The sequence below is a fragment of the Jaculus jaculus genome, chromosome 19 (assembly GCF_020740685.1).
Source record: "Jaculus jaculus isolate mJacJac1 chromosome 19, mJacJac1.mat.Y.cur, whole genome shotgun sequence".
Taxonomy (NCBI): domain Eukaryota; kingdom Metazoa; phylum Chordata; class Mammalia; order Rodentia; family Dipodidae; genus Jaculus; species Jaculus jaculus.
In genome coordinates this window covers 31,163,007-31,175,418 of record NC_059120.1, presented here as the reverse complement: position 1 = coordinate 31,175,418, position 12,412 = coordinate 31,163,007, and positions in this window count along the sequence as shown.

Below are 12,412 nucleotides of genomic sequence, written 5' to 3'. Positions count from 1 at the left end.
TAGCGTCATTTTCTAATGAAAACTAAGCATGAACTGAAAAGATTAGAAGCTGCTTCAATACCCACATAGGTTGTGCAAGAAAAGTAACAGAGAAAGTCCAGTTCTGTGATACAATTGTGTATAATATTCAATTGCCCTTTGCAATCTATCCCTGAATTCAAATTCTTGTAGTCCCGCTGTTTGAAATGATCGTTTCTCACTGAAGACTAACAGCGAATTCAGTGTTCTGTAATTTCATTACAGTCAACATTCCTATGGTAATCTAAGATTGATTTCAAAGTTCTATCAGAAGTTGTATGCTCGGAACATTTCCTGTTGAAAACGAACATGAATTCAAAGGCCTGGAACTGAGTGAATACAGAGAACGTTTCCCTTTGAAAACTGTGCACAATTAACAATTCTCTTTGAAAAGTAGTTGCGAATTCAACCTTCTGTGATCGTATTCTTTAGGAAGCTCAATTCCCGTCTTAAAGTAAGCGTAATTGACAGTTTCATTCACCCGTTGTCTAGTAGGATCAGTTGCTATTGAAAAATCCCAAGGAATTCAAAGAGTACGACATCTTGGATTCTTTCGTTTCTCATTGAAAACTCATCGTGAATGTCATGTTGTTCTCTCCTGTTCTTTACTGTAAACAATTCCTATTTCCTAACTAAGCCTGTATTAAATGTTGCATACTCCTGTTTCCTAAGTGAACATTTCCCAATGAATAGTAATGTTCATTTCAATGTTCTGTAAACATGTTGTCTAGGAAGAACTTATCACCTGGAAAACTAACAGTGAATGCAATGTGATGTTAGCCGGTTTTGTACCAGTGTCATTTTCTAAGGAAAACTAAGCATGGACTTAAAAGATTAGAAGCTGCTTCAATACCAACATAGGTTGTGCAAGAAAAGTAACAGAGAAAGTCCAGTTCTGTGATTCAATTGTGTATAATATTCAATTGACCTTTGCAATCTATCTCTGAATTCAAAGTTCTGTAGTCCCGCTGTGTGTAATGAACGTTTCTCCCTGAAGACTAACAGCGAATTCAGTGTTCTGTAATTTCATTACCGACAACATTCCTATGGTAATCTAAGATTGATTTCAAAGTTCTATCAGAAGTTGTATGCTCGGAACATTTCCTGTTGAAAACGAACATGAATTCACAGGCCTGGAACTGTGTGAAACGGAGAATGCTTCCCTTTGAAAACTGTGCACAATTAAGAATTCTCTTTGAAAAGTAGTTGCGAATTCAACGTTCTATGATCGTATTCTGTAGGAAGCTCAATTCCCGTCTTATATAAGCGTAATTGACAGTTTCATTCACCCGTTGTTTAAAGGATCATTTGCTATTGAAAATCCCAAAGAATTCAAAGAGTAGGACATCTTGGATTCTTTCGCTTCTCATTGAAAACTCATCTTGAATATCATGTTGTTCTCTCCTGTTCTCTACTGTAAACAAATCCGCTTTCCTAACTAAGCCTGTATTCAATGTTGCATAGTCCTGTTTCCTAAGTGAACATTTCCCAATGAATAGTAATGTTCATTTCAACGTTCTGTAAACCTGTTGTCTAGGAAGAACGAATCACCTGGAAAAGTAACAGTGAATGCAAAGTGATATGAGCCGGTTTTGTAACAGCGTCATTTTCTAATTAAAACTAAGCATGAACTGAAAAGATTAGAATCTGCTTCAATACCAACATAAGTTGTGCAAGAAAACTAACAGAGAAAGTCGAGTTCTGTGATTCAGTTGTGTATAATATTCAATTGGCCTTTGCAATCTATCCCTGAATTCAAACTTCTGTAGTCCCGCTGTTTGAAATGAACGTTTCTCACTGAAGACTAACAGCGAATTCAGTGTTCTGTAATATCATTACAGACAACATTCCTATGGTAATCTAAGATTGATTTCAAAGTTCTATCAGAAGTTGTATGCTCGGAACATTTCATGTTGAAAACGAACATGAATTCAAAGGCCTGGAACTGTGTGAATACAGAGAATGTTTCCCTTTGAAAACTGTGCACAATTAACAATTCTCGTTGAAAAGTAGGTGCGAATTCAACATTCTATGATCGCATTCTGTAGGAAGCTCAATTCCCGTCCTATGTAAGCGTAATTGACAGTTTCATTCACTCGTTGTCTAGTAGGATCAGTTGCTATTGAAAATCCCAAGGAATTCAAAGAGTAGGACATCTTGAATTCTTTGGCTTCTCATTGAAAACTCATCGTGAATGTCATGTTGTTCTCTCCTGTTCTCTACTCTAAACAAATCCGTTTTCCTAACTAAGCCTGTATTCAATGTTGCATAGTCCTGTTTCCTAAGTGAACATTTCCCAAAGAATAGTAATGTTCACTTCAACGTTCCGTAAACCTGTTTTCTAGGAAGAACTTATCACCTGGAAAAGTAACAGTGAATGCAATGTGATGTTAGCCGGTTTTGTACCAGCGTCATTTTCTAATGAAACCTAAGCATGAACTGAAAAGATTAGAAGCTGCTTTAATACCAACATGGGTTGTGCAAGAAAAGTAACAGAGAAAGTCCAGTTCTGTGATTCAATTGTGTATAATATTCAATTGCCCTTTGCAATCTATGTCTGAATTCAAAGTTCTGTATTCCCGCTGTTTGAAATGAACGTTTCTCACTGAAGACTAACAGCGAATTCAGTGTTCTGTAATTTCATTACAGGCAACATTCCTATGGTAATCTAAGATTGATTTCAAAGTTCTATCAGAAGTTGTATGCTCTGAACACTTCCTGTTGAAAACGAACATGAATTCAATGGCCTGGTACTGTGTGAATATGGAGAATGTTTCCCTTTGAAAACTGTGCACAATTAACAATTCTCTTTGTAAAGTAATTGCGAATTCAACGTTCTATGATCGTATTCTGTTGGAAACTCATTTCCCGTCTTAAAGGAAGCGTAATTGACAGTTTCATTCACCGGTTGTCTAGTAGGATGAGTTGCTATTGAAAAATCCCAAGGAATTCAAAGAGTAAGACATCTTGGATACTTTCGTTTCTCATTGAAAACTCATCGTGAATGTCATGTTGTTCTCTCCTGTTCTTTACTGTAAACAATTCCGCTTTCCTAACTAAGCATGTATTCAATGTTGCATAGTCCTGTTTCCAAAGTGACTATTTCCCAAAGAATAGTAATGTTCATTTCAACGTTCCGTAAACCTGTTGTCTAGGAAGAACTTATCACCTGGAAAAGTAACAGTGAATGCAATGTGATGTTAGCCGGTTTTGTACCAGCGTCATTTTCTAATGAAACCTAAGCATGAAATGAAAAGATTAGAAGCTGCTTCAATACCAACATAGGTTGTGTAAGAAAAGTAACAGAGAAAGTCCAGTTCTGTGATTCAATTGTGTATAATATTCAATTGGCGTTTGCAATCTATGTCTGAATTCAAAGTTCTGTAGTCCCACTGTTTGAAATGAACGTTTCTCACTGAAGACTAACAGCGAATTCAGTGTTCTGTAATTTCATTACAGACAACATTCCAATCATAACCTAAGATTGATTTCAAAGTTCTATCAGAAGTTGCATGCTCGGAACATTTCCTTTTGAAAATGAACATCAATTCAAAGGCCTGGAAGTGTTTGAAACGGAGAATGCTTCCCTTTGTAAACTGTGCACAATTAACAATACTCTTTGAAAAGTAGTTGCGAATTCAACGTTCTATGATCGTATTCTGTAGGAAGCTCAATTCCCGTCTTATGTAAGCGTAATTGACAGTTTCATTCACCCGTTGTCTAGTAGGATCAGTTGCTATTGAAAATCCCAAGGAATTCAAAGAGTAGGACATCTTGGATTCTTTCGCTTCTCATTGAAAACTCATCGTGAATGTCATGTTGTTCTCTCCTGTTCTCTACTCTAAACAAATCTGCTTTCCTAACTAAGCCTGTATTCAATGTTGCATAGTCCTGTTTCCAAAGTGACTATTTCCCAAAGAATAGTAATGTTCATTTCAACGTTCCGTAAACCTGTTGTCTAGGAAGAACTTATCACCTGGAAAAGTAACAGTGAATGCAATGTGATGTTAGCCGGTTTTGTACCAGCGTCATTTTCTAATGAAACCTAAGCATGAACTGAAAAGATTAGAAGCTGCTTCAATACCAACATAAGTTGTGCAGGAAAAGTAACAGAGAAAGTCCAATTCTGTGATTCAATTGTGTATAATATTCAATTGCCCTTTGCAATGTATGTCTGAATTCAAAGTTCTGTAGTCCCGCGGTTTGAAACGAACGTTTCTCACTGAAAACTAACAGCGAATTCAGTGTTCTGTAATTTCATTACAGGCAACATTCCTATGGTAATCTAAGATTGATTTCAAAGTTCTATCAGAAGTTGTATGCTCTGAACACTTCCTGTTGAAAACGAACATGAATTCAAAGGCCTGGAACCGTGTGAATACGGAGAATGTTAACCTTTGAAAACTGTGCACAATTAACAATTCTCTTTGAAAAGTAGTTGTGAATTCAACGTTTTATGATAGTTTTCTGTAGAAAACTCAATTCCCGTCTTAAAGTAAGCGTAATTGACAGTTTCATTCACCCATTGTCTAGTAGGATCAGTTGCTAATGAAAAATCCCAAGGAATTCAAAGAGTAGGACATCTTGGATTCTTTCGTTTCTCATTGAAAACTCATAGTGAATGTCATGTTGTTCTCTCCTGTTCTCTACTGTAAACAAATCCGCTTTCAAACTAATACTGTATTCAATGTTGCATAGTCCTGTTTTGTAAGTGAACATTTCCCAAAGAATAGTAATGTTCATTTCAACGTTCCATAAAACTGTTTTCTAGGAAGAACTTATCACCTGGAAATGTAACAGTGAATGCAATGTGATGTTAGCCGGTTATGTACTAGCATCATTTTCTAATGAAAACTAAGCATGAACTGAAAAGATTAGAAGCTGCTTCAATACCATCATAGGTTGTGCAAGAAAACTAACAGAGAAAGTCCAGTTCTGTGATTCAATTGTGTATAATATTCATTTGCCGTTTGCAATCTATCCCTGAATACAAAGTTCTGTAGTCCCGCTGTTTGAAAAGAACGTTTCTCACTGAAGACTAACAGCGAATTCAGTGTTCTATAATTTCATTACAGACAACATTCCTATGGTAATCTAAGATTGATTTCAAAGTTCTATCAGAAGTTGCATGCTCGGAACATTTCCTTTTGAAAATGAACATCAATTCAAAGGCCTGGAAGTGTTTGAAACGGAGAATGCTTCCCTTTGAAAACTGTGCACAATTAACAATTCTCTTTGAAAAGTAGTTGTGAATTCAACGTTCTATGATCGTATTCTGTAGGAAGCTCAATTCCCGTCTTATGTAAGCGTAATTGACAGTTTCATTCACCCGTTGTCTAGTAGGATGAGTTGGTATTGAACAATCCCAAGGAATTCAAAGAGTAGGACATCTTGGATTCTTTCGTTTCTCATTGAAAACTCATCGTGAATGTCATGTTGTTCTCTCCTGTTCTTTACTGTAAACAATTCCGCTTTCCTAACTAAGCCTGTATTCAATGTTGCGTAGTCCTGTTTTCTAAGTGAACATTTCCCAATGAATAGTAATGTTCAATTCAGCGTTCCATAAACCTGTTGTATAGGAAGAACTTATCCCCTGGGAAAGTAACAGTGATTGCAATGTGATGTTAGCCGGTTATGTACTAGCGTCATTTTCTAATGAAAACTAAGCATGAACTGAAAAGATTAGAAGCTTCTTCAATACCCACATAGGTTGTGCAAGAAAAGTAACAGAGAAAGTCCAGTTCTGTGATTCAATTGTGTATAATATTCAATTGCCCTTTGCAATCTATCCCTGAATTCAAATTTTTGTAGTCCCGCTGTTTGAAATGATCGTTTCTCACTGAAGACTAACAGCGAATTCAGTGTTCTGTAATTTCATTACAGTCAACATTCCTATGGTAATCTAAGACTGATTTCAAAGTTCTATCAGAAGTTGTATGCTCGGAACATTTCCTGCTGAAAAAGAACATGAATTCAAAGGCCTGGAACTGAGTGAATACGGAGAACGTTTCCCTTTGAAAACTGTGCACAATTAACAATTCTCGTTGAATAGTAGTTGCGAATTCAACGTTCTATGATCGTATTCTGTAGGAAGCTCAATTCCCGTCTTATGTAAGTGTAATTGACAGTTTCATTCACTCGTTGTCTAGTAGGATCAGTTGCTATTGAAAAATCCCAAGGAATTCAAAGAGTACGACATCTTGGATTCTTCCGTTTCTCATTGAAAACTCATCGTGAATGTCATGTTGTTCTCTCCTGTTCTCTATTGTAAACAAATCCGCTTTCCTAACTAAGCCTGTATTCAATGTTGCATAGTCCTGTTTCCTAAGTGAACATTTCCCAATGAATAGTAATGTTCATTTCAATGTTCCGTAAACCTGTTGTCTAAGAAGAACTTATCACCTGGAAAAGTAACAGTGAATGCAATGTGATGTTAGCCGGTTTTGTACCAGCGTCATTTTCTAATGAAAACTAAGCATGAACTGAAAAGATTAGAAGCTGCTTCAATACCAACATAGGTTGTGCAAGAAAAGTAACAGAGAAAGTCCAGTTCTGTGATTCAATTGTGTATAATTTTCAATTGCCCTTTGCAATCTATCTCTGAATTCAAAGTTCTGTAGTCCGGCTGTTTGAAATGAACGTTTCTCACTGAAGACTAACAGCGAATTCAGTGTTCTGTAATTTCATTACAGACAACATTCCTATGGGAATCTAAGAATGATTTCAAAGTTCTATCAGAAGCTGTATGCCTGGAACATTTCCTGTTGAAAACGAACATGAATTCAAAGGCCTGGAACTGTGTGAATACTGAGAATGTTTCCCTTTGAAAACTGTGAACAGTAAACAGTTCTCTTTGAAAGTAGGTGCGAATTCATCGTTCTATGATCTTGTTCTGTAGTAAGCTCAATTCCCATCTTAAAGTAAGCGTAATTGACAGTGTCATTCAACCGTTGTCTAGTAGGATCAGTTGCTATTGAAAAATACCAAGGAATTCAAAGAGTAGGACATCTTGGTTTCTTTCATTTCTCAATGAAAACTGATCGTGAATGTCATGTTGTTCTCTCCTGTTCTCTACTGTAAACAAATCCGCTTTCCTAACTAAGCCTGTATTCAATGTTGCATAGTCCTGTTTCCTAAGTGAACATTTCCCAATGAATAGTAATGTTCATTTCAACGTTCCATAAACCTGCTGTCTAGGAAGAACTAATCACCTGGAAAATTAACAGTGAATGCAAAGTGATATTAGCCGGTTTTGTACCAGCGTCATTTTCTAATGAAAACTAAGCATGAACTGAAAAGATTAGAATCTGCTTCAATACCAACATAAGTTGTAAAAGGAAACTAACAGAGAAAGTTGAGTTCTGTGATTCAATTGTGTATAATATTCAATTGGCCTTTGCAATCTATCCCTGAATTCAAACTTCTGTAGTCCCACTGTTTGAAATGAACATTTCACACTGAAGACTAACAGCGAATTCAGTGTTCTGTAATTTCATTACAGACAACATTCCTATGGTAATCTAAGATTGATTTCAAAGTTCTATCAGAAGTTGTATGCTCTGAACACTTCCTGTTGAAAACGAACATGAATTCAATGGCCTGGTACTGTGTGAATATGGAGAATGTTTCCCTTTGAAAACTGTGCACAATTAACAATTCTCTTTGTAAAGTAATTGCGAATTCAACGTTCTATGATCATATTCTGTTGGAAACTCATTTCCCGTCTTAAAGTAAGCGTAATTGACAGTTTCATTCACCGGTTGTCTAGTAGGATGAGTTGCTATTGAAAAATCCCAAGGAATTCAAAGAGAAGGACATCTTGGATTCTTTCGTTTCTCATTGAAAACTCATCGTGAATGTCATGTTGTTCTCTCCTGTTCTTTACTGTAAACAATTCCGCTTTCCTAACTAAGCCTGTATTTAATGTTGCATAGTCCTGTTTCCCAAGTGAACATTTCCCATTGAATAGTAATGTTCATTTCAACGTTCCGTAAACCAGTTGTCGAGGAAGAACTTATCACCTGGAAAATAACAGCGATTGCAATGTCATGTTAGCCGGTTATGTACTGGCGTCATTTTCTAATGAAAACTAAGCATGAACTGAAAAGATTAGAAGCTGCTTCAATACCAACATAGGTTGTGCAAGAAAACTAACAAAGAAAGTCCAGTTCTGTGATTCAACTGTGTATAATATTCAATTGCCGTTTGCAATCTATCCCTGAATTCAAAGTTCTGTAATCCCGCTGTTTGAAATGAACGTTTCTCACTGAAGACTAACAGCAAATTCAGTGTTCTGTAATTTCATTACAGACAACATTCCTATGGTAATCTAAGATTGATTTCAAAGTTCTATCAGAAGTTGCATGCTCGGAACATTTCCTTTTGAAAATGAACATGAATTCAAAGGCCTGGAACTGTGTGAAACGGAGAATGCTTCCCTTTGAAAACTGTGCACAATTAACAATTCTCTTTGAAAAGTAGTTGCGAATTCAACGTTCTATGATCGTATTCTGTAGGAAGCTCAATTCCCGTCTTATGTAAGCGTAATTGACAGTTTCATTCACCCGTTGTCTAGTAGGATCAGTTGCTATTGAAAATCCCAAGGAATTCAAAGAGTAGGACATCTTGGATTCTTTCGCTTCTCATTGAAAACTCATCGTGAATGTCATGTTGTTCTCTCCTGTTCTCTACTCTAAACAAATCCGCTTTCCTAACTAAGCCTGTATTCAATGTTGCATAGTCCTGTTTCCAAAGTGACTATTTCCCAAAAAATAGTAATGTTCATTTCAACGTTCCGTAAACCTCTTGTCTAGGAATAACTTATCACCTGGAAAAGTAACTATGAATGCAATGTGATGTTAGCCGGTTTTGTACCAGCGTCATTTTCTAATGAAACCTAAGCATGAACTGAAAAGATTAGAAGCTGCTTCAATACCAACATAGGTTGTGCAAGAAAAGTAACAGAGAAAGTCCAGTTCTGTGATTCAATTGTGTATAATATTCAATTGCCCTTTGCAATCTATGTCTGAATTCAAAGTTCTGTAGTCCCGCTGTTTGAAATGAACGTTTCTCACTGAAGACTAACAGCGAATTCAGTGTTCTGTAATTTCATTACAGACAACATTCCTATGGTAATCTAAGATTGATTTCAAAGTTCTATCAGAAGTTGTATGCTCGGAACATTTACTGGTGAAAACGAACATGAATTCAAAGGCCTGGAACTGTGTGAATACGGAGAATGTTACCCTTTGAAAACTGTTGCACAATTAACAATTCTCTTTGAAAAGTAGTTGCGAATTCAACGTTCTATGATCGTATTCTGTAGGAAACTCAATTCCCGTCTTAATGTAAGCGTAATTGACAGTTTCATTCACCGGTTGTCTCCTAGGATGAGTTGCTACTGAAAAATCCCAAGGAATTCAAAGAGTAGGACATCTTGGATTCTTTCGTTTCTCATTGAAAACTCATGGTGAATGTCATGTTGTTCTCTCCTGTTCTTTACTGTAAACAATTCCGCTTTCCCAACTAAGCCTGTATTCAATGTTGCATAGTCCTGTTTCCTAAGTGAACATTTCCCAATGAATAGTAATGTTCATTTCAACGTTCCGTAAACCTGTTGTCTAGGAAGAACTTATCACCTGGAAAAGTAACAGTGAATGCAATGTGATGTTAGCCGGTTTTGTACCAGCGTCATTTTCTAATGAAACCTAAGCATGAACTGAAAAGATTAGAAGCTGCTTCAATAACAACATAGGTTGTGTAAGAAAAGTAACAGAGAAAGTCCAGTTCTGTGATTCAATCGTGTATAATATTCAATTGCCGTTAGCAATCTATCCCTATATTCAACGTTCTGCAGTCCCGCTGTTTGAAATGAACGTTTCTCACTGAAGACTAACAGCGAATTCAGTGTTGTGTAATTTCATTACAGACAACATTCCTATGGTAATCTAAGATTGATTTCAAAGTTCTATCAGAAGTTGTATGCTCGGAACATTTCCTGTTGAAAACGAACATGAATTCAAAGGCCTCGAACCGTGTGAATACGGAGAATGTTTCCCTTTGAAAACTGTGCACAATTAACAATTCTCTTTGAAAAGTAGTTGTGAATTCAACGTTCTATGATCGTATTCTGTAGGAAGCTCAATTCCCGTCTTATGTAAGCGTAATTGACAGTTTCATTCACCCGTTGTCTAGTAGGATGAGTTGGTATTGAACAATCCCAAGGAATTCAAAGAGTAGGACATCTTGGATTCTTTCGTTTCTCATTGAAAACTCATCGTGAATGTCATGTTGTTCTCTCCTGTTCTTTACTGTAAACAATTCCGCTTTCCTAACTAAGCCTGTATTCAATGTTGCGTAGTCCTGTTTTCTAAGTGAACATTTCCCAATGAATAGTAATGTTCAATTCAGCGTTCCATAAACCTGTTGTATAGGAAGAACTTATCCCCTGGGAAAGTAACAGTGATTGCAATGTGATGTTAGCCGGTTATGTACTAGCGTCATTTTCTAATGAAAACTAAGCATGAACTGAAAAGATTAGAAGCTGCTTCAATACCCACATAGGTTGTGCAAGAAAAGTAACAGAGAAAGTCCAGTTCTGTGATTCAATTGTGTATAATATTCAATTGCCCTTTGCAATCTATCCCTGAATTCAAATTTTTGTAGTCCCGCTGTTTGAAATGATCGTTTCTCACTGAAGACTAACAGCGAATTCAGTGTTCTGTAATTTCATTACAGTCAACATTCCTATGGTAATCTAAGACTGATTTCAAAGTTCTATCAGAAGTTGTATGCTCGGAACATTTCCTGCTGAAAAAGAACATGAATTCAAAGGCCTGGAACTGAGTGAATACGGAGAACGTTTCCCTTTGAAAACTGTGCACAATTAACAATTCTCGTTGAATAGTAGTTGCGAATTCAACGTTCTATGATCGTATTCTGTAGGAAGCTCAATTCCCGTCTTATGTAAGTGTAATTGACAGTTTCATTCACTCGTTGTCTAGTAGGATCAGTTGCTATTGAAAAATCCCAAGGAATTCAAAGAGTACGACATCTTGGATTCTTCCGTTTCTCATTGGAAACTCATCGTGAATGTCATGTTGTTCTCTCCTGTTCTCTATTGTAAACAAATCCGCTTTCCTAACTAAGCCTGTATTCAATGTTGCATAGTCCTGTTTCCTAAGTGAACATTTCCCAATGAATAGTAATGTTCATTTCAATGTTCCGTAAACCTGTTGTCTAAGAAGAACTTATCACCTGGAAAAGTAACAGTGAATGCAATGTGATGTTAGCCGGTTTTGTACCAGCGTCATTTTCTAATGAAAACTAAGCATGAACTGAAAAGTTTAGAAGCTGCTTCAATTCCAACATAGGTAGTGCAAGAAAAGTAACAGAGAAAGTCCAATTCTGTGATTCAATTTTGCATAATATTCAACTGCCCTTTGCAATCTATCACTGAATTCAATGTTCTGTAGTCCGCCTGATTAAAATGAACGTTTCTCACTGAAGACTAACAGCGAATTCAGTGTTTTGTAATTTCATTACAGACAACATTCCTATGGTAATCTCAGATTGATTTCAAAGTTCTATTAGAAGCTGTATGCTTGGAACATTTCCTGTTGAAAACGAACATGAATTCAAAGGCCTGGAACTGTGTGAATACTGAGAATGTTTCCCTTTGAAAACTGTGAACAGTAAACAGTTCTCTTTGAAAGTAGGTGCGAATTCATCGTTCTATGATCTTGTTCTGTAGTAAGCTCAATTCCCATCTTAAAGTAAGCGTAATTGACAGTGTCATTCAACCGTTGTCTAGTAGGATCAGTTGCTATTGAAAAATACCAAGGAATTCAAAGAGTAGGACATCTTGGTTTCTTTCATTTCTCAATGAAAACTGATCGTGAATGTCATGTTGTTCTCTCCTGTTCTCTACTGTAAACAAATCCGCTTTCCTAACTAAGCCTGTATTCAATGTTGCATAGTCCTGTTTCCTAAGTGAACATTTCCCAATGAATAGTAATGTTCATTTCAACGTTCCATAAACCTGCTGTCTAGGAAGAACTAATCACCTGGAAAATTAACAGTGAATGCAAAGTGATATTAGCCGGTTTTGTACCAGCGTCATTTTCTAATGAAAACTAAGCATGAACTGAAAAGATTAGAATCTGCTTCAATACCAACATAAGTTGTAAAAGGAAACTAACAGAGAAAGTTGAGTTCTGTGATTCAATTGTGTATAATATTCAATTGGCCTTTGCAATCTATCCCTGAATTCAAACTTCTGTAGTCCCACTGTTTGAAATGAACATTTCACACTGAAGACTAACAGCGAATTCAGTGTTCTGTAATTTCATTACAGACAACATTCCTATGGTAATCTAAGATTGATTTCAAAGTT